Source organism: Protobothrops mucrosquamatus, unplaced genomic scaffold (genome assembly GCF_001527695.2).
Source record: "Protobothrops mucrosquamatus isolate PMUCROS unplaced genomic scaffold, P.Mucros_1.0 scaffold_19, whole genome shotgun sequence".
In the NCBI taxonomy this organism is placed as follows: domain Eukaryota; kingdom Metazoa; phylum Chordata; class Lepidosauria; order Squamata; family Viperidae; genus Protobothrops; species Protobothrops mucrosquamatus.
In genome coordinates, this window is record NW_015386095.1 from 413,824 (window position 1) to 437,281 (window position 23,458).

Genomic DNA, 23,458 nt, shown 5'->3' on the forward strand with positions numbered 1-23,458 from the left:
GTAGCCATTCTGCCAAATTATTTTTAAAACTCACAAAAGCAAAAATTAGCTTAAAAAAGCTTGACTTAAGAAAAGTTCTTTAAAATCCTTTAAAATGCATCATTCCACCACCGGTAAGAAAGTGAAAGTTTTCCTTTTGTTACAAAGAAACAGCGCTTCCGTGGCCATTTTCTTCTCACTTTCACTTATAACAAATAGCGAAAATCCCAATAAAATCTTTGAGTTAAAGTCACCATTTAACTAAAGCAGAAAAAAAAAATCCCCTATCAGGTTCCGTCTGTTCAAAAGTTACTCACAAGCAGAAACAAAGTAGCAGCAGTGGCAGCGACGTCTAGCCTCACTCCAAAGAGCGAAGACACTCCGAGCTGCGGAGAAGAGGTCCAGACTCCAGGGGAGTTCTCACCTTCATCCCCCCAGGATCACTCCTGGGGGGACTAGGGAACTCAACCCCTATCTGAACCAAACTCACTCTCTCCCCTTCGCCCGGGGAGGGAGTTCCAAGCCGCAAAACAGCTGATCCGCGCTGTTTTGACAGCTCTGACTCAGTCCCGGGCAGGAGGCTGAAAAGAAAGCCTCCATCGGCGAAGCCTCGCCACCGGAAGCCAGCTACACTCGATTTTTCGATAAGTTATGCCTTGGCTTCCTTCTGATATGCTTGTTTACAGCTCTGTAAAATGGTTGACAAACTATGTTATTCTCACCTGGCAGGGCTGAGGCTACATTACACTCATGTACTCTAAGAACAAGGCAAAGGAGATTCAAACTCATCATTTATTTAGTTGTCAATGACAATTTGCCAGCTCTTTAGGCAGTACAGCTTTTTAATCCATTTGACTCTAGTTTCTGTGGTGGCTGCATCTGTTGAGGGTATTATTTTCCCTAGTATCCTTTGATATTTTTTATGCAGATATCTGTATTGTGGTAACACAATCTGTTTTATGCAGATATCTGTATTGTGGTAAAATCTCATGTAAGGCTTTAAAAGAGAAGTACAGATAGTTCTCAATTTATAACAGTTCATTTAGTGACAAGTTTAAAGTTACAACGGCACTGAAAAATATGACTTATGATGGATTTTCACATTTACGACCTTTGCAGCATTCCCGTGATCATGTGATCAAAATTAAGATGCTGGGCAACTGGTTCATATTTATGATCATAGCTGTGTCCCAAGGTCATGTGATCACCTTTTGCAACTTTCTGACAAGCAAAGTCAGTGAGGAAGCCAGATCCGCTTAAAAAGTGGGTTACTAACTTATCAGCTGAAGTATTTACTTAACAACTCTGGCAAAAAAGGTGGTAAAATGGGCAAAACTCAGTTAAATGTCTCACTTAACAACAGAAATTTTGGGGTCATTAGTCGAGGATTACCTGTAACAGGTAAGAATAATTCAATGTGATTCTTTTGATTTGGAGGAGGAATTTAAATTTCTAAATAGTCAACTATCCATTTATGTTTCATTAAAGAGGTTGACCTTTGACTCATTTTATCTCTGCATTTTCAGGTGTTGTTGGACTGCAACTTTTATCAGCCTCAAGCAGCATGGATAATAATTAGAAATCATCAGAAACATCATTCAGCATTATCTGGATTGGCACAAATGCTCTAACCCCATCCTACTGCCCTTGCAACCCAAGTATGGTATGACAAAATTGAGAATTTTCTTTCTCCTATATTTCTGCATTAGCAAACCTGCTCCCAGAATCAAGCAAAATAAGACACTAATTTCAGCATAATTCTGTTTCAAAGCAATGGCACTTTAACTGGTAATTCTACTCAGGTTTACTAATAAGAAATTACTACCAAGTCCAGTGGAATGTACAGTACTACTAGGTAAATGATAGGATTGCATGTTGAGATGCTTAGCCTTAGCAGGATTGTGCAAAAGCATATTGGTTTGTCTCCAATATTGGTTACTGTTACTAGCAAAGATAACTAATTTTTCAAAGGAGTACCACGTATATTTCCTTTGATGTTTTCATGCCCAGAGATCTGTGCTTATATTTTTTTAAACAGTACATTGAAATGACAACCAAGTTGTAATTACTGGCTGAATCCATTAAAGCAGTGTGATTAGTATGTTTACTGTTTAGCATGTTGTAAGAATCTGGTCAAAAACACAGTTTATGTCAATGGTTCTCAACCTGTGGTCTGTGGACCCATGGGGGGCCACGATATCATCACAGGGGGTCTGCGAAGGCTTGAAGAAATGTTATGATTTAAATTTTAAATCATAACATTTAAATAATTTAAATCATAGTTTAAATGATTTAAACTATTTTCCAAAGCATCAAAAAGCAAGACAAGAAACAATGGTTGAAAATTAACCAAGGAGAGAAGCAACCTAGAACTAAGGAGAAAGGTTGCATTTCAGGTGACTGAAGATCATCTTTAAAATGCAATGTACTTTATTATTTCAGTCAAAGAAATCAGATATTAGTGCCACTTAGTTCATGCACCAGTGGGATTTTTGCCAGGGGGGGAGGGGTATCTTTGTGTGTTTGTATAAACTTTCAAGATGTACTCCTATATTTCAAGGTTTATCATTGGTTTACTGAGCAGTTTTGTCAGAAGAATCCAAATTCACATGATTTAAGAAGCTGACTGTACTGTAGGATTTAAAGTTCTTGGTTTCAAATTCTAAATATGACTAGAAATTTTCTGAAGAGCCAAGGTGATATAACAGTTAAGGTGTTGAACTAGGACCTAGATTCAGATATACCTTGAATCAAGGAAACTCATGAATAATTTCAATTCATCCTTCTCACTTTCTCAGCTCAATCTACCTCTGAATATTGCTGTAGGAATAAAATAGAGATGTCCATACAAACCACCTTGAACTTTGCAAAAAACAAAAGATATAAATAAATATTTGCTTTTTTGCCCAAATTTTACTCAATTAGATGTACCAGAAATTGCTTTAGAATTCCTTCAAAGGAGAAGGCAACTTGGAATATATTCCCAAGAATGCTTGTCAGACCTGGCCCAGTCAGGTCCCTTAGGAAAAAAAGACCCTCATCCCATTTGGGTGAAGTGAAAGGTTCTTTTACTAAAGGCTGCTGGCTGCAGTAAAGTCAGGCTAGAACTAAATTTCCTGCACAAAAAAGGTTACAAATTATTCCCTTTATCTCAGACCTCCCATGACCAGTCTCATCTTCAGCCAATGAAGAGCCGCATAGGTGTTTTGAGAATGCTGAGCTGTCTCAGGGTGCATGGCCTTGAGAGCTGGCACAAACTGGTTCCATGCTTCCCTGGTCTTCATCAAGCTGTCAGCCCCACTCCCTATTTCCCTTCACATCCCCATACATGTTTATGCCCATTTGTCCTCCTCCTTCCCCCTTACCGCCTCCCTCCTAGCTTCAATGGCAGGATGCCATCCAGGCACCAAATCAATTGTGGCAGACTTGACAGTGCTGCTCTTTCACTTGCTTAGTTATGAGTTGGCCAAGAAACATTTATATGAATGTCCAGCCCATTGTTCAATTATCTCTGCCACTGTCTCTGAACATACTTTAGTTAAATCCCACTAGCTTCTCCTGAGTTTTTTAAGTAACAATGCTACTGTTACTATGAATAGTTTTGGAGAAATTGTTGATTTTCTCTTTCCTCTAAAGAAATCATCCACTCAATTTCTCTACTCACATCGCAAATGTAGTGAATTTTAAAAGGACATTTGTGCCTGGCTCTATTTCTATTATTCCTCTAAGTAGTTGCCCAAATCCATAAGAAACCTGCACAGTTCCAGAATATAACATGAATAGAAGGACCCCACAGCTTTCATATTCCTGTTCTTTTCCGTATTAATTTGTCTTTCTACACCTATCAGCCCCTGCTCTTTTATCACATGTAGCTTGTGATATGTATGTCCTTTAATTATTGCCTTATTCTCTTCCAGCGATATATAACAAAATAGCCATCTAGCAAATGTTAAATGGCTGGCTAGGATTTATTTCAGGCTCCCAAGTTGCATGGCAGAAAGTAATATGTTGAAATTTATCTTTTCCAAGAGATCTACTTACAGGTTTTGTGTACAGGAGTTCTGCTGAAAACAGCCTAACAGCCTATATAGGGACTCATTTGGCCAGACAGCCATGAAAGAGTCTAATAGCTCATTTTTAGTATATTTATCCTGCTTTGTAAAGTCTGTTTGCACAGTTTATGTCAGAAGGAAATGGAGGTAAAGCTAGAAACAAATTAAATTGCAGGTTCAAGTTTTGGAGAATAACCAAGTATTATGGTATGCAGAAGATAAACTACTACTTGAAGGCATATTCTGTTTGAATGACTGTCCAGTCAAAATTACTCTTTAAAATAAAAAGCTATATTAAAAGGGGCAGCTGGAGTGGAGACACTGGGAAATCACCAGTAGGACTATATGGCCTTTAGTAGACTGCTTTGTTTTGACAAAGGCATGAGCAACTGATTTCAGATATTTACAATTGTCTACACAGAAGCCTTCTTCAGCTTTTGCAGACTCGAATTAGTCTTCCAACTTTTTGTAAGACAAGTTAAAGTTCCTGCCACTTTGGACTCAAAATCACCTCCCAAGATCGGTCAGTAGCTAATATTGAGGCAAGAGGAACAAAAGTCACCTGATGTAGAGAATTGCAGAAATAACCTATGGAAGAAGCCAAGAACTGCTAGCAGAATTATGAAAGGATAATAAAGGTATTAGGAAAATTTGGAAAGTAGGCACCATCTCAGCCCTGGAAATGGAAAGAAGATAAAAAATAAATGGAGATAACTCCATCTTGATTCTATGTGATATAAGAACGGACAGGGGAAATCAGGATTTTATTATTATTATATTCAACAACAATACCAACAAGGGGTTTCACTGGTTCTTTTAGTGTCAGCTTCCTGACCTGGTTTATGTTGAAGGGCTGATACCCGGCCATAGTATTCCCTTCTACAGTGAAATAAATGCTGTTCCTATTCAGATAGAAGCTTTAATGAAAAGAAGGACTAGGGGTGACATAATAGCAGAGTTCCAATATCTAAAGGGCTGCCACAAAGAAGAGGCAGTCAACCTATTCTCCAAAGCAGGACAAGAAGCAATTGTGGTTTTAAAGCAGATACCTAAGAGAGTAAGAGATACTTGAAGACATTACCATTTCTTAACTACAAAGCTGATTGCAAAAGGCATAAACTTTAGATGGTTAATGCCAGAAGGCATCTTAATAAACTGGAATAATACCCTTGGATTCAATTTGAAAGGCAGAGGACTTTGAAGCAAGAAATTGAGCAATTCTCGATGAAGGAGTGCATCAACGACAAGAGGAGAGCAAGGAACAAAAGCAAACAGAAGAGATAGCTCAAGGAACTACTATACAAGTAGGAGAACAGAAAGAGAAAAACAAACAAGAGGGTGCAGGTGAAGGAATGGCCAGAGAACAGAGGATTACGAGAGCGACTAGACCTAAATATAAATAATGAAAATGGAAATGGAGAAAGAAAATGGAATCTTTTCAGTGAATGTAAATGGACTAAATTCTCCATCAAAAAGAAACAAATTTTCAGGAAACTAAAGAAATTGAATACAGATATCATTTGTTTGCAAGAGACACATATAAAAAACAGCACCATAAATTATTGGAACATCCAAAAATTGGGAAACTTTACTATGCATCCGAACATCAGAAAAAAAGAGGTGTTGCTGTAATATATTAAAGAGACAATAAATTCTAAAATGCTGTATTCAGATGAAGAAGGAAGAATTGTAATGGTAGAAATATATTTACATCAAAAACAAATATTGTTAGTAGCAATCTATGCACCCAATAATAACCAAGAAGAATTCTATCAAAGCCTACACAGAAAAATAATAGAAATGGAGTATCAAAATATCTGTCTGGTAGGAGACTTTAATGCGATAGTAGATGGAACAAATGATTATAAAAGCAGCAAAATAGGGAAAACTGGAAGAAGAAGACTACCTAGGACATTTTTGAGATGACAGACGAAATTGGAATACAAGACATCTGGAGGGAAATTAATCCAGAAAAATTACAATATACTTTTTATTCAATCCTGGTCAAGAATTGACATGATTTGGATGACGTCTGAATTGAGGATGAATATACAGGAAATTGAGATAGAAATAGGTACATGGGCAGATCATAATCCGTTAAAAGTGATATAGAAAGGAACACAAAAAAGACCAAGATGGACTTTAAATCAATCTATATTAAAAGAAAAAGAATTTATAGAACTAGCGAAAAAAGAAATGGAGTTCTTCTTTAAAGAAAATAAAGAGGAAGACACATCATTACAAACTGTATGGGATACAGCTAAAGCATACTTTAGAGGTATACAGTAGCTATAACATATATGGCAAAGAAAAATAAACAGAGAAGACAGCAATACGTATTATTAAAAGAAAAAAAATGGAAAATTAGAATCAGAACCCACAGAAAAATCCACCCAAAAAGACTTTGAAAAGAGAAATGGAAATTATAAAACATAAACTAAATTTGTTGGACTCAGAAAAAGTGGCAGAGCAGATAAAGAGAGCAAAACAAAAATATTTTTGAAAATGCAAACAAACCAGGAAGATGGTTAGCTTACAAACTTAAAAAACAGAAAGAGAAGACAATGATATATAATTTGGTAGATGGAAAAGGCTCTCTACAATTTAAAAATGAAGAAATAAAAAAGATAATTAAGGAATACTACAAGGAATTGAACGATAAAAAGGAAACTTCAAGAGAGAGAAATAATAATGATGATGATGATGATGATGATGATGATGATGATGATGATGATGATGATGATGATGATGATGATGATGATAAAGTTGGAAGGCACCTTGGAGGTCATCTAGTCCAACCCCCTGCTCAGGCAGGAAACTCTATACCATTTCAGACAAATGGTTGTCCAGTTTCTTCTTAAAAACTTCCAGTGTTGGAGCATTCACCGATTCTGGAGGCAGGTTGTTCCACTGGTTAATTGTTCTAACTGTCAAGAAGTTTCTCCTTAGTTCTAGGTTGTTTCTCTCTTTGGTTAGTTTCCACCCGTTGCTTCTTGTCCTGCCCTCAGGCACTTTGGAAAATAGCTTGACTCCCTCTTCTTTGTGGCAGCCCCTGAGATATTGGAACACTGATATCATGTCCCCCCCCCTAAGTATTGTTCAATACTTAAAAGGAAATAATCTTCCAAAAATCCCAGAGACATTTAAAACCATGTTAAAGGAAAGAATTACAATGATGGAAATATTAGAGCCCATAAAAAACAAAAAAATGGGAAAACACAGGGTCCAGATGGGTTACCGGCGGAGCTATATAAACACTTACAAGATATACTAAGTGAACCATTGAAAGATGTTTGTAATGGACTTTTGTTAGAGGCTAAACTTCCAGCCACATGGATGGAAGCAAATATTACTCTAATACCAAAAGAAGATTCAGATTTGACACAGATTAAAAACTACAGACCGATTTCGCTGCTTAATGTGGATTACAAAATTTTTACTTCAATAATGGCAGAGAGACTGAAAAAATACTTAGTTGAATTCATACATCCAAACCCAAATGGCTTTTTACCAAAGAGACAAATTAAAAACAACTTAAGAGTGATAATGGACATATTAGAATGTTATGAATTACATCCAGGAAAACAATTGGCACTAATATTTCTAGATGCCCAAAAGGCATTTGATAATGTTTCTTGGCAATTTATGATTCAGCAACTACAAATAATGGACTTTGGACAGGACTTTATAAATATGATAAAAACAATATATAATAAACAGACAACCAAAGTGATTGTGAATGGAGATTGTACAGAGAGCTTTGAGATAAGAAAAGGCACAAGGCAAGGATGTCCTTTATCCCCATTGTTATTCATTTTCACTCTGGAAGTTTTAAATAGAAATATCAGGCAAGATATAGAAATTAAAGGACTGGAGATTAAAGACGAAAAATATAAATTACAAGCATTTGCTGATGATTTAGTATTTATTTTAGAAGAACCTTTGGAGATGATTCCTAAACTACTGGGAAAGATAGAACAGTATGGAGAAATGGCAGGATTAAAAATAAATAAAGAAAAAACTAAAGTAATAGTCAAGAACCTCACAGATAAACAAAAAAAACAAGTGTCAAAAAAGACAGAGTTACAGATAGTGAAAAAGATCAAATATTTGGGCATATACTTATCGGCAAGATGTTCAACAATAAAAGAAGATAATTATATAAAGTTATTGAATCAAATAAAACGACTTGGAAAGATGGAGAAATTTGCAATTGTCAATATTAGGAAGAATCGCTACAGTGAAAATGAATGTACTGCCAAAAATTCTATTTTTATTTCAAACAATACCGATAAAACTCGAAAAAAATTCTTTCAAGATTTAAATTCATTCATTTTAAAAAATTGTTTGGCAAGGAAAGAAAGCTAGAATTAAGATGAAAACATTACAAGATGCTAAGGAAAATGGAGGTTTTGGGTTACATAGTGGGCTCTGTATTATCAAGCATCTGTTTTAACATGGGTGAAAGAATGGATAACTCTCAGAAACAAAAGGTTGTTATATTTGGAGGGTCATGATTTACAATTGGGGTGGCACGCTTTTTTATGGTATGGGAAAAACAGAGTTCATAAGTATTTCCAAAATCACTATATAAGGAATGCATTGTTAACAGTATGGGAAAAAATTAAAAGTAAAATATACATGAAAATTCCAGGGTGGTTGTCAACTATGGAAGCATTTGTACATCCAAACTTGGTAGATTTTGAAAAAACTTGGACATATAGAGATATTCTAAATTCTGAAGGGAATTTAAAATCTAAACAAGAACTGGAAAATCAAGGTATGACCTTGTTGTGGTGGGCACATTTACAAATGCAAAGTAGATATGAAAAAGATGTTAAATTATTTGGCTTTTACAAAGAACAAACTATTTGATAAGATTTTGTTAACTTCAGATGAGAAACTAATTAGGAAAATGTATAATTTTTTGTTAATTCTGGAAATGGAAAGTGAACAAGTTAAAGAAACAATGATAAAATGGGTGAAAAATTTTGGGTATAATATAGAACTAAAAAATGGCAAAAGTTATGGGATAGAAATTATAAATTGACAGTGTCAACTTCGTATAAGGAAAATTTATATAAAATGTTTTATAGATGGCATTTTCCACCAGCAAGATTAGCAAAAATGTTTAAAAATATGTCAGATAGATGTTGGAAATGTAAAAATAATTCAGGCACGTATTATCATGTTTGGTGGACATGTGATAAAGCAAAGAGCTATTGGAAAATGATACATACTTGGTTAGAAAAGATATTGGGAAAACATGTAGATTTTAAACCTGAACTTTTTTTACTAGGTATAATCCAGACAAGGCTGACAAACAAAGCCTATATTTGATTTTACATGTCACAACAGCTGCAAGAATAATGTTTGCGCAATATTGGAAAAATGAAGGAATACCACCAGAGGAAAAAATAATTTAAAAAAATACTGGAATACACAGAGATGAACAGATTGACTATGAGATTGAAAGAAAAAGAAGAAACAGAATATTATCAAACTTGGGACTTATTTTATCAATGGCTAGAGGAAAGAATGAAGGATTAGGAATTAAATATGTATTAGCATTTTTTTATAAAACCAGATAACACGTTGGTTGAAAAATTATTGTAAAATCAATAAAATCTTTTTTAAAAAAAGAAGAAGCAATGGATGGAAACTAATCAAGGAGAGAAGTAACTTAGAACTAAGGAGAAATTTCCTGACAGAACAATTAATCAGTGGAACGACTTGCCTCCAGAAGTTGTGAGTGCTCCAACATTGGAGGTTTTAAAGAAGAGATTGGACAAGGATCTGTCTGAAATGGTACAGGGTTTCCTGCTTGAGCAGAGGGATGAACTAGAAGACCTCCAAGGTGTCTTCCAACTCCGTTATTCTGCTAAAAGAAATTCCTTCTAAATCAGCACATGCAAATTTTATGCAAACCTTTGGCATCATTTTCCATCTTCATGCTGCACGTTTATCTTTTTATTTATCACATTTTATTTCATAGTATTGTAAAATGTAAGGATGGGAATGGACACTAGAAATCCAATCTCTACTTTTCTGAGGAACACTTCTATGCCACTATCTTCTGAGGCAGTCTGTTTTGCTTTGAACAGCTCTTGTCACTAAGACATTTAATATGATATCCAAGTAAAACCTATGTAATTTAAATCCATCATTTCTTTTACTGTGCTATTAAGTAATTTTAAATCATTCTATACCATGTTTTACGTGACAACTCTTCATATACAGTATTTGAAGGCATTTGACATATCTCCTAGATGTTTCCCCTTTTCCAGGCAAAAATAGTGCATTCAACCAATCCTCTTTTTTCCCCCTTCCCAGCCCCTTATAATCCTGGTTGTTCCTCAGTACATGCACCAAATCAATGTCCTTCTTAAAATGTGAACCCAGAACTCTTTATGAATCATAAGTAACCATCTAATTAGAATATTCTTGTCCAAAAACCAGAAAACTAGTGAGACCAACCATAAAGTTAACCAATGTTCTGATTCAGTGTTTGTTGCTTCCTTGTCCGGTGAGGATAAGGAGTTTACTTTCTTCTTCCTACAGTTTGTTTCTTCAATCCATAATTCATTTTCTTCTTTTAAGACAAGGGTTGGATGCTATAAAGATGAAATGTTTGGGGTTTCTTTTGGCTCAAGAGGATACTTCCACTTTGAATGGCTTGTTGAAGGCTATCCTCCAAAAGTGGGTGGGAATCACCTTTTTCCTTAATTTATTATGTATTATTTTTATTCATTATTTAAACTAAATTATGTTTACAACAGCTTTGATAATAACAAATCCCACCCTGAAGATAAGCTGGAACTTCTTTTCATCGATAGTATTTGGAAAAAAATACTATACAGTGGTGAAAAATATCACACTATCCTTCCTTGTCAGCTTTTGTAGGTTTCTGCCCAAGGATCCCATTGTACCAATCCTGTAGAAAAATGCCAGTCTCTCTGAAAGAAATTGAAAATTAATCAAAGAGGAGCAGAAGAAGAAAGAGAAAGAGAGAGAGAAAAGAAGAGTGAAAGCTATAACATACTTGATGGTAGCATGGAGGACTTTCTTCTAACGATGACAGAGGAAAACCTCAACCATGCTGCAGAAAGGAGAACAATAGCAGGAGCAGAGAAGTCTAAAAGATTTCCAGAATGCTCCTGATTATTGCCCTGGCAGTAGGGAAGAGGCCACAAAAAGGTCCAAAGTACTGGCATGTCTATCCTGGAAAAGCAATACTGAAATTCTGAGTGCTGGGTAACTATAACAAAGACCAATATGTTGTCAGTTACGTGAGAAAGTCAAGGCTGCTGGCAAGTATGCAAGATAGCTCCAAATGCTGGCAAGACTTAAAGACTTCAGCAGTTCCACCATAGAATCCAGGCTTAAAACAAAACCCCAGCTGTGCACACACATTATCTTGGGCTGGTGCTGGCTGGGTTGGTTGGGCAAGGCTAAAACAAGGTAGAGGTAAGTTGCATAGCTGGGTTACACAATTGGCCTTTTCTGTGGTAATACCCACTTTGTGGAACTCTCCCTCATGAAGACATATGCAGCCCTATCCTGTTAATAGTCTGCAAGCAAGTTGAAGTTGCAATGTTCCAGTAAGCCACCAGCTCCTAGCTAATTTGAAGAAGGGTGTCTATTTTGTGCATTCCTATTTCCTGATTTTCTTAGTATGCGCTTTTATCCTTATTTTGTAGCCATCTACACTAAGAGGTCTTCAGTGTGAATAATATATAAAATAACATCTGGGATAATACAGGAAGTAAAATAGAGTAGAAAGTAGAAATAAAAATATATAAAACATAGTATAAATAAGATGAAAATAGGCTAGAACTCTTAATTGAACAAAAGAGACTGGAAATTCAGGTGTATGTTACCTGCTTTGTTCTGATATAATTTTTGTAATAAAAAAGCACAGATTAGAGAAATTATCTTTTCTCCTTCTTGCATTGACTACCATCTCTAAACTGGATGCACACCAGTGAAATTTTTATTTAATGTTATATCTCCCTCTACTGATCAAGAGAAAACACCAAGGGCTATCTCTCCTCTTTTCAATGGAAGAAGAAGAGATTTCCAAATAAAGTAAGATCATCGTTCTTTCCCCTCCCTCTTTTTTTTCTTTTCACATTTTTTGGGGAGACAGGGCTGCAGTTTTAATGGGTAAAACAAATACCTTAAACTTTGCAAAAGTCTAATTGTGCCCTTTAAAATAATTTTAAAAGGAAATATTTGGGCTAATTTAGGGAAACTCAAAGTGGTTTCTAAAGATTTCAGTGGGTGCCATAAGTCTCATGTTTTGTTCATTATATGCTCCCAATCCTAAAAAAAAAAAATTCCAGGAAAAAAGCAAGTGGCAACATTTTACTCCCATCTAAAGGGGGATTCACTTTGACTGCATTATCTATTGAGGTGAGCTAAAGGCAATCAGAGCAAGTATGGGATTGGGCCCTAGTAGCTGAAGGTTGACTTTTTCCTAAGCTTGACTTTAGTCAAGGAAAGACATGCAGAATGGAGTTGAGACCTGGCCACCTGGGACTGCTCTTTTCTAATGTTCAATAGAACTTCTGACTGGAGAATTCTGAGAGTCCATTCACCTTAAAGTTGCCCAGCTTGAAAAACTGTGAATTAGGTTGTGCCCTGCTAACTTGCCATTTCCAAAAGCCTGGCAAACATAATGAAGAAATGTCCCGGAGATCTCTCATGAAGAGAATTAATCTGTCATTTTGCCAATGTACATCATGTACATCAAGAAAAACTATTATAATCTGTTAAAAATCCCCCTAAGATAAAGACCTGGGGACAGGTAGTAATGGCATCTATTGTTATTTCATATTTAATAGTAGATCTAAAAATTCAATTTCTTTTTGAGTTGCTCAAGCCAGGCCTCACACTGGACTAACTCAAAAATCTAAGAAGTATGTTATGGAAAAAGAGCAGGACAAAAGAGAACTGCATGTACATAATGAGAGGTAATGTGTCTGTCTAATCACATCCAAATCTCTCTGTTGTTGTGGTTCCCCATCTGGTTAAGCCCAATTAGCACATTATTCTAAAAAGGGCAACACTTCTGGTAGCAGGAACTAGACATTACAGACTAGAGTGGTTAGTAATTGATAGTAATATAAAAGGGTAGACTGCAAAACAGGTGCTAACAGTGTATTTGCATTGGCTAACACTCTTCCTGGTACTTCCCAGTTATTTGTCCTTATAAGAGGAAAAGAAAAATCCTATCCGATTTTAGCCCCATTGACATTAACAGAGACATTTCAGCCCCGACAACATGTAAAAATGAGCACAGTAAGAGTACTCAGATCCAAAGGTCATTGTTTTTTATTTCTTATATACAAATTGTCATGTATGCATTTTAAAGCACTATCAGAATGACAATCAGGTGGTCTATCTCAAAGATGTGGAAATAAGGTGGTAATCGATTACTTAAAACTTGTCGAATTCAGTACTTGACACATTTTGACGCAAAAATGTCCTGGTAGTCAGCATTTGTTTGGTACTCATTTTGTTGCAAAAGGAAGTGGGGGGGGGCAACTGCAGAGGGCAGACAGGAAGTAGGCCATCCTGGGAAAGTCGATGTCATAGGAAAAGGTCATGTGATGAGTCACATGGATAGTTTGGTACTCATCCTTTTTAGTACTCATCATGACTTCCTGAACCAATCAAGGATGAATACTGAGGTACCACTATACTGAGAAAATTAGTGGCTTTTAAACACTCTTCTACACATCCTGTCCTAGAAACATGAAATTCAGGTCTGGCTCTGCTAAAGAGGGAAACATGGCCAGACAAATAATTCTGTAACCTAGCAGTTAAATTCAGCAGAACTCAGAACAGTTCTCAACAAAACAGAACTCAGAACAATTCAATTGCATAGCAATGGCTTCATAGTTAGCCTTCATTGCTCTCTTTTCTCCATTGATATGCATTTTAGGAAAATTCTGCTGCCTTCAGAGGATACAAGACCAAATTACTCCATTCATCCATTATACTTTGAAGTCTAACTCATGTTCTTTCACATTATACATTTACATACTATCCAATCAAAACTGAAGTCCTATTTCTTTCAATGAATTGATTTAAGCATGCTACCAATAATTATTGATATCAACCAATCAAATAAAATTTGATTTGATTTGGTGTCATCAAGGTCATAAGATTCATCACATTGAGGTCATTAATTGGAAAAAGAACGGAAATGTTCTTCTCCAAGCAGATAATTCATACTGTCAGAACCCATATCTATCATATTTCATACTTCCCTACTTCTCTTTCTCACTTCCCGATTCCATTCTCTCCTCTTCCTGGGTTCTGCCATACTCCTAGAGGGGAGGGGGGACAGAGCACAGTTTATTGCCTTAGCTTCCTTCTTCGCTACAATGTAACACTTTGCCTTCCTGCCTTCTTTCCCTCTCGCTATAACGTAACACTTTTCCTTAGCTTCCTTTATTGCTATAATGTAACACTTCACATTCCTGCACTGTGTCTCTCTCTGAACTTTTGTCTCCCTAACCTGTCAGCTAGTAAAGCGGGGGGGGGGGGAGAAAGAAATACAACCTCCGGAGCTGGGTTTATCTCTCTGCTCTCAAGAGAAGGTGCAAAGAGCCAGGCTTCTAGTTTGCGATCGCGGCGCAGGCGGATGTGCGAGGCGATCGCTCTCCCTGCCGTCCGGTTTTCTCCCGCCGGGGGAGAAAGGGTTGGAAGTCGTCCTGGAGGGGCGACAAGCATGAAGAGGACTCCCGAGTGATTGCAGAAGGGTGGAAGCCCTCCCATTTGATCTGGGGCAGCTCTTCTAACTGATGGGGAAAAGACCAGCCATCAACATGGCCCGTCACTAAGCTGCTACCAGCCGAGGCCAAAATTACAAACAAGCACTTCGAAAGCAACACAGAGGAATTGGGTGAGACTCTACATTCTCTATACCCCAAGTAACTCTCCTGTTAAAAGCTTTTTGAAATTCTTCCCCTTCTGAGGAGAGAGGGAAGGGAACTTTCTCCCCCTCCCTCTAAAATGGTGGCATTTGACTACCTGGGAAAACAAAGCATTGAAAAGAATAACTTAATATAATTGGATTTACTTTTTTTTTAAATCTGGGGACCCAAAAAGTTCCTACTCTTACTGGGACCCATGATTTTATTTACTTGTAAAAAAAGAAGAAGAAAAAGAAGAACTTAAATTGGATAAAAACCTAGCCCGGGATTTGGAAAAGACTGCTATTGGGGACATCTGGTGGCGAAGCTTGGTACAGCAATCTATTATTTTTATTATTCTTGACAAGTGACTTGCTCACAGCCCAGATCTGACCTTGGCACTATCTAAGAGAGATTATACGATGAAAGAGCAGCTGGACAGTGAAATTGGTTTTTAGGAACTGTGGAGGTGAACACTTATTGATTCTTGTTTAATAAATAGCCTTCACTAAAGGACTATCTATAACTATGTCAGAAATGGAGGAAGACCAGCAACAGATGTCGCTTGACTATAAACTTATACTTTAAAAAATTCTTGAAGCCACCAAGTTAATCAAACTTAGACTGAAAGGCCAAGGTGCCAGCTTAAATCTACAAAGCGAAATCCTGACTGCAACTAAAGAACCTACAACCCAAAAGACAACAGAAGCAGAAGAAAGTAATATCAAGACGGAGGTCTTTGAAGACCAACAAGTACAGCTTACTGAAAACTCAGACAATCAAATAACAACTACAAATTGGACATGACTTTCTACCTAAACCAGAAGAAACCTGAGGAAGAAGAAGACCAGATCAAATTGAAGACAACTATACTAGAGCAAATATGGGGATCTGAGCCACTAGGGCGACAACTTAATGATTATAAATGGGTCAGTCCCTCCAGAAAATTGACAACCAGATGGTCTCCTTTAATTCAAGTAACATATACAAGAATGAAGGGAGATCTATCTGATGATCTAAAAGCATTGGTATGGAAGCCTGGTTGGCATAAAAAGAAAGCTAGAGTTAGGTTTAAAAAATGGGGTCATCTGATTTATTAGAGAGGATCCTAAAGTCTTAATTAATGGGCTAAAGGGAGATTTTAAGATGAGGGGAAATTTGATTATTAGATTTAAAAATTGTTGGAAAATAATAAAAAATAAGGGATTAATTGGCATAATATTGAGAACTTAGACTTACAAGGGAAATGAAAACTAACTATTAGGAAATAATTTTGAATTATTGTTTAGCCCAGACAATATAGATGATGGATTTGAGATAACAAAGGATACTTCATTATTAAGTGGTGATGTACTAGGGTGAGAAATAGAAAATGTTTGTGAATTAAAATAAGAATATATTTAAGTAAGTAATATGTGTATTTTAGATATTATAACTTTTATGTAGTGAGACAAAGGAAATTTGGGTTACCCGAACTTAAATACTATGGATATTAAAGGTTAAATTGGAATATTGTAATTAAAAACTAAAAATTAGGTAAAACTTAAAAATAGGATATGGATATGTATAAGCACAAATGTATTGATACATGTGATAATGAAGTTTTAACTGAGTTTGATACAATTAGAAATTTATTAGCTTAAATATGATATAGCAAATGTTAAGGGAAATAGAGAAGAAATATTTGATGATGTAACCTGAGATATGTACTAAAGATTTTGTTATTGAATTATTGACCAACCCAACCACCACGTTGTGTTCCAAATACTTAAAGGTAAAACTGGAAAAGTAATAAAATATTATTAAAAAGAGAAGGTGCGAAGAGCCGTTTAAACATCACTGCTACGACCAGAGCCAGACCAATGTTATCTTCCCTTTCCCATGATGGACCTAACACCTGGGGATTGGCTGGTTTGAACTGTCCGGATGAACTATGGGATAGGGTTTGCTTGGGGATACTTTAACCTATCCTGTAAAGAATCCCTCAGATCCTGTCTAGTATGCCTGCCATCAGCTTCTCCTAATAAAAGTTCCTTTTGGAAGGGCCTACTTCCATGAATTCTGCTTTCTTGGGATGAGGTGTTGAGGTGGGTCCTGACATTAGACAGGATCTGCAATAGTGGTCAACCCGGAAGGACAGACCTTGCCAGGGGACTTTGCAACATCTACCATGTCGGACAACAGTGTGGAGAAAGAGGAAGCCACCGCGAAAGGGGAGCCCTCCCTTCGGTCGGAACACTGACAGCTGTCCGACTCCGAGACATCCTATACCTCAGAGGAAGAGGTGGTGGAGATGCACAGTCATAAACCTCACTGGTCCATGGGCGTAGGTAAGAAGGATGAGTGGGAGAAAAATTCGAGAAAGGTGATGCTGAGGCGGGGCAGCCACCAACCGGGATGGAAACAAGAGATGGAGAGATCGCTACGCCTGAGCGAAAGTGAGAACAATTGCAGGGAGCAGTCAAAATGGATCCTGGAGAAGGTGATCGACCTAATGAAATCAACCCTCATCTCCCTCAAGGATAAAAACCTTGAGCCCCGCAGCCGCACTGTTACCATGAACTGCAGCACAAGAGACACCGAGGGGGAGTCCAACGCTGAAGCCCCAGTAATGTCAGGAGGGGCAGCCGAGGACGCAGCTGTCGTGGGGCCAGCCCCCACTCCCCGCCACGCAGCAGTTGCTGATCGAGATGCACGACACCACAGATGACGATGTGGGCATCGATCCATCCAGAAGTTCCTGCCGCTGGCCATGAAGTTTCAGGGAGAGCCGCAGCATCTGGGGTTCTTAACCCAACTCCTCAACTACATGGAAGAATACGTCCGAGACATCCCAACTGACAAAGCTTGGCTCCGCGTCATACAGGCGGCCCTGGACAGTTTGGCAGCTGACTGGGTGGTGGACCTAAACGACTCCGATGCCCCCGAGCTCCAGAACTTCAACCAATTCATGTTCTCCCTTAGATGGTGATTCAAGGACCTGTTGGCAGACCAGAAGGCCTGTGAGATTAAGATGCTGAAGCAAGGCAGGCGCCCAGTGGCCGAGTACACCCAGGAGTTCCGAGCCATTGCTAATAAGCTAAATTGGCCGGAAGACATCCTGCTTAGCTACTTCAAGGATGGGCTGAATTACGATCTCTACGATGCCTGCCTTCCCCGGGTAGACCCACGCCGATTGCACGATTGGTACATACTGGCAGAGGAAGTCGAGATTGACCTACTCAAGAGACATCGCAGAGGGAAGCCATGGAACTGATCACCCCCTGAGCCGTCACGCGAGCCTGCAAAGTCTCAACCCACAGCCAAGAAGACCACTGGCTGCTTCAACTGCGGGAAAGAGGGACATCACTCCACAGAATGCCCCTTGAGGAACCCCCAGCAGAGGGCTGACCGGACACCAGCCGGGAATCAGGAAGATCACCCAGCCACAAGAACCAGCCATGAGGGGCACCGAGATGTCAAGTTCCCCCCCTCTGCTCAATGGGGAAAGGGATCCTGGCCTACACTGCGGGAGCGTCCAACTTGCCAGATGACTATTTCGAAGATGAGCCCCTGGTAAGTGGACCCATTGCACCCCTCATATGGATAGTGATTATCCTAGCCCCCTCCATGCCTGAAGCCATAAAACTTAAAGCCCTAATAGACTCTGGCTGCATGCGTTGCCTTATTAGCCCAATGCTGGTAGGAACCCTGGGCATTCCAGTGAGGAGGCTGAAGAAACCGATATCCTTCGGTCAATTAGATGGGTCCATAGCAGGGGGAATGCCAGCTACTCTAGCCACACTGCCGAACCACCTTACTCTGGGGGACCACGAGGAGACTATAACATTCGTGGTGACCCCAGACATGGAGTGCCCAATAATACTGGGGTTGGCATGGCTAAAGAAATGGAACCCCAGAGTGGACTGGAGGACAGCAGAACTCAGGTTCCCAAAAGGGGACTGAACGGAATCCCCACCCCAGGGAGTTCCTGAGAGTTCCCTTCTGGAAAGAGCAGCAGTGGGGGGAGGAAACCGCATTGCCCGAAATACCCAAGGAGTACAAGGACCTCGCTGAAATCTTCAGCGAGGAGTGGGTGGACAAGCTACTCCCCCACCGACCCACAGACTGCACAATAGAAATCAAGCTGGGAGTGAAGCTCCCAAAACCTAGACTGTACTCCATGAGCCCCGAGGAGCTACAAGAAATTAAAAAAATTGTAGATAAAAATTTAGCGAGGGGCTTCATTGAGCCATCTTTCCTAAAAAAGGTGGCAGCGGCACGTTGTGTATGTGCATGGCGCCTTGAACGCCATAAGTGAAAGCAACCTGTACCCTCTCCTCCTCATGAAAGACATGCTGTCCCACATATCAAAGGGGAAATTCTTCACAAAGCTAGACCTAAGGGAACCCTATTATTGCATTAGAATTAAGGAAGGGGATGAGTGGGAGACCGCATTCAACTGCCCTATGGGATGCTACCAATTTAAGATCTTGCTGTTTGGGCTGCAGGGAGCCCCCACGGTTTTCATGCAGGAGATCAATGAAGTACTAAGGGAGCACCTATACAAAGGGGTCCTTGTCTACCTGGACGACATCCTTGTATTCACAGAGACTAAAGAAGAGCACATAAAATTAGTCAGAGCAGTCTTGAAAAAATTGAGAGCGGCCAACCTCTATGCAAAGTTGTCCAAATGCGAGTTTCACAAACAGAGAATTGACTATTTGGGCTACTGCATATCAACCGAAGGCATAGAGATGGACCCCGAGAAGGTCCAGGTGGTGCCACCCAACACGAGAAAGCAACTACAAAGCTTCCTGGGGTTCGCTAACTTCTACCGTCAGTTCATCCCTTCTTTTGCCCAGATAGCCCTGCCTATCACGAACTTATTAAGAATGAAAGGGGGAGGTTCAGTAAGACCTAGTCAGCCACTAACCTGGACAATGGAATGTCAAGCCTCATTTGAAAGACTAAAAAGGCTTTTTTTCGGCCGAGCCGGTCCTAAAGCACCCCAACCCAGATAAGCCGTTCGTAATCCAAGCCGATGCAAGTGACATAGCAGTAGAGGCAGTATTGCTGCAGGAAAACAACAAGGGGCAGCTGCAACCTTGTGCCTACATGTCCAGAAAGCTCTCTGACATGTTATACTCTCTGACATGTTATATACTCTCTGTCTGCTATACTTGCAACATTCCAAGCCCACCTATTTTCCTTGATAAGCAGGGTCTGTCAACATTGCTGCATGGGTGAAGAGCATGCTTATCCACTATTCCAGTTATGTATCTAATGACTGGAACTGGCTTGGTGTTAATTGCCTTGATAGTATTTCCTTCACTGAGTTTGAATTTAAGACCTTCTTCACTCTCATGATACATTCACTTCTAACTTTCTTTTGATTTCAGTGTACTTGATGTCAGCTTGAAGTTACCCAGGTGTTTGCAGTGATTGTTTTCATTGACCCTTTATGTCAGGGGTGTCATGCCGAAACCATGTCCATCCCATTGTCAGCAATGGAAAAAAAGTCGTGATACGTCACGACACATCATGTGATGTTGCAAGTTTGACACCCCTGCTTTATGTTATTTCTAAAGGGTATCTTGATTCCTTCAGTTTTCACTCGCCCCCCTATTATTATTATTATTATGGTGGTGTCTGGACTTCTTTGAAGTAAAAAAAAGAATAACATGATATATTCTTGCTGCTGTGTAAATGGGAATCCTCATCAAACAAGGTAACAATTTGTAGGGACTCAAAAATACCCAAACTGAGTTCAGTAGAAGTAAAACACAACATTTACAGCTTCAAATGTTCACATAAAGTAATTAATTCTCTAGTGTTTTGTTTTGTTTTGCTTTGCTTTGTTTTTGTTGCAGAAAAATCACTTTAAATGAAAGAGGGTCTATCTTTCTAGAAGTATTAACCTTTTAAGAAGAGGTGAAATAAACAACTGTTAGAATTTCACATCACCCAATTTCTTTAAATGAAAGCTAACTATAAAAGTGGCTTCTCATCCTCATGTTAATTGAAATACATGTGGTATAAACTGTTAATGAATTTCATGAGGCTATACTTTGCATTGCATTTTCCCAACTCCTACACAAACAGTGACCTTACAACAATCATTTTTACTACCATTCTTCTCATTTCCAATTGTGAATTCTCAATGTGACAACCAAAGAGATTCTACAATCTGCTACATCAAAGCAGTAGTTCACATTAGTCTGGAGGAGAAAGAAATAGTGACAGGATTTCCTCCTTTCTGGCTCTTAAGATGGGAAAGGGAACCAATACCAAATTAATGCCATGCCTTGCTCTTTGGCTGCCAGTTTCCCCTCCAACTAAAACCATGGCTAATAGCCTCCTGCACAAGGATAAACCAATTAAATGACAGAAGCACCTGAAGTTATGGGTAAAAAAAAATGCAATGTGAAGATTAGAAATTTGCCAGTTGTTCAGTGTTGCTCCCTTATAAATGCTCGACTCTGCTTCTTGACTTCCAATTCAACAACTGGCTGATTATTTAAAACCAATATAAAATATTGAGACTGCTTCGCTTTCCTTGGCTTTGTAGTAATTATTTAAGATTATTGCCTTTCCCCGCACACTTTGCCTGCCTCCTCTTTCCCTAGATTTTTTTCTTCTTTCTTCAACTCTAATTTATTTCATTGCTTCTGCCTGCTTCTCTAAGGCCTTTCCTAAACAGCAATAATTTCAGGCTTTTGCTACTTTGGTTGCTTTTTTAAAAAAAACAAATTTTATTGGTTTTTTAATTTTTACATCAAGGTGCTTAGGAAACAACATGGTGATGGGGACATCAATCATCCAAAAGCAATACATATATAACTCAGGTTAATTCATTAAAGGTTCCCTCTCTATTTCCCTCATATAATATTACATATTCAAATTGATACATTTCTAAATAGAGTTCAATCAATCAAATCAGTCATCAATCACATTTCAGTTATAAAGATCCAAATCCTGTTTTTAAGCTTTATTAATTTACATTAACCATATTCCAATTAGCCTTGAATAAACATATTATTAACACTTTGGGTATCCCTCATTTCCCTTTTCCCTAACATAATAATTATATCTAAAATGAATATATTATTCCAACAATAACATTCTTATATTTTCCACATATAATCTATTTCTTAATCTAATAAATCCTTTATTAATACCAATTTTTCTCTTATCACAAATCCTTCTTATTCTGTATATTCTATCAATGTATATTCTATCAATCAATCTATAATAATAATAATAATAATAATAATAATAATAATAATAATAATAATAATAATAATAATAATAATAATAATAGTAATAGTAAAGTTGGAAGGGACCTTGGAGGTCATCTAGTCCAACCCCCTGCTTAGACAGGAAACCCTATACCATTTCAGACAAATGGCTGTCCACTCTCTTCTTGAAAACTTCCAGTGTTGGAACATTCACTGCTTCTGGAGGCAGGTTGTTCCACTGGTTAATTGTTCTAACTGTCAGGAAGTTTCTCCTTAGTTCTAGGTTGCTTCTCTCCTTGCTTAATTTCCACCCGTTGCTTCTTGTCCTGCCTCCAGGCGCCTTGGAAAATAGCTTGACTCCCTCTTCTTTGTGGCAGCCCCTGAGATATTGGAATACTACTATCATGTCCCCCCTCGTCCTTCTCTTCATTAAACTAGACATACCCAATTCCAGCAGCTGTTCCTTATATGCTTTAGCCTCCAGTCCCCTAATCATCTTTGTTGCTCTTCTCTGTACTCTTTCTAGAGTCTCAGCATCTTTTTTGCATCGCGGTGACCAAAACTGGATGCAGTATTCCAAATGTGGCCTTACCAAGGCATTGTAAAGTGGTATTAACACTTCACGTGATCTTGATTCTATCCCCCTGTTAATGCAGCCTAGCACTGTGTTGGCCTTTTTGGTAGCTGCAGCACACTGATGGCTCATATTTAGGTGATTATCCACTAGGACTCCAAGGTCCGTCTCACAGTTACTGCTATTGAACAAGGTACCCCCTTTACTATACCTGTGCATTTGGTTTTTCTTGCCTAAATGTAGAACCTTGCTTTTTTCACCATTGAATTTCATTTTGTTAGATAGTGCCCAGTGTTCAAGTCTGTCCAGATCCTTCTGTATCTTAAGCCTGTCTTCTGGAGTGTTGGCTATTCCTGCCAGCTTGGTATCGTCTGCAAATTTGATGAGTTCCCCATCTATCCCCTCATCCAAATCGTTGATATAGATGTTGAAGAGCACTGGGCCCAGAACAGAGCCCTGGAGCACCCCACTACACACTTCCCTCCATGTAGATGCGGTTCCATTGAGGACCACACGCTGAGTACGGCCGGTCAGCCAGCTACGGATCCATCTGGTGGTGATGCTGTCTACCCCACATTTTTCTATCTTGTCAAGTAGTATGTTGTGATCTACTTTATCAAATGCCTTACTGAAGTCCAAGTAAATTATGTCCACAGCATTCCTCTGATCCACTAATTTTGTCACTTGGTCAAAGAATGCAATGAGATT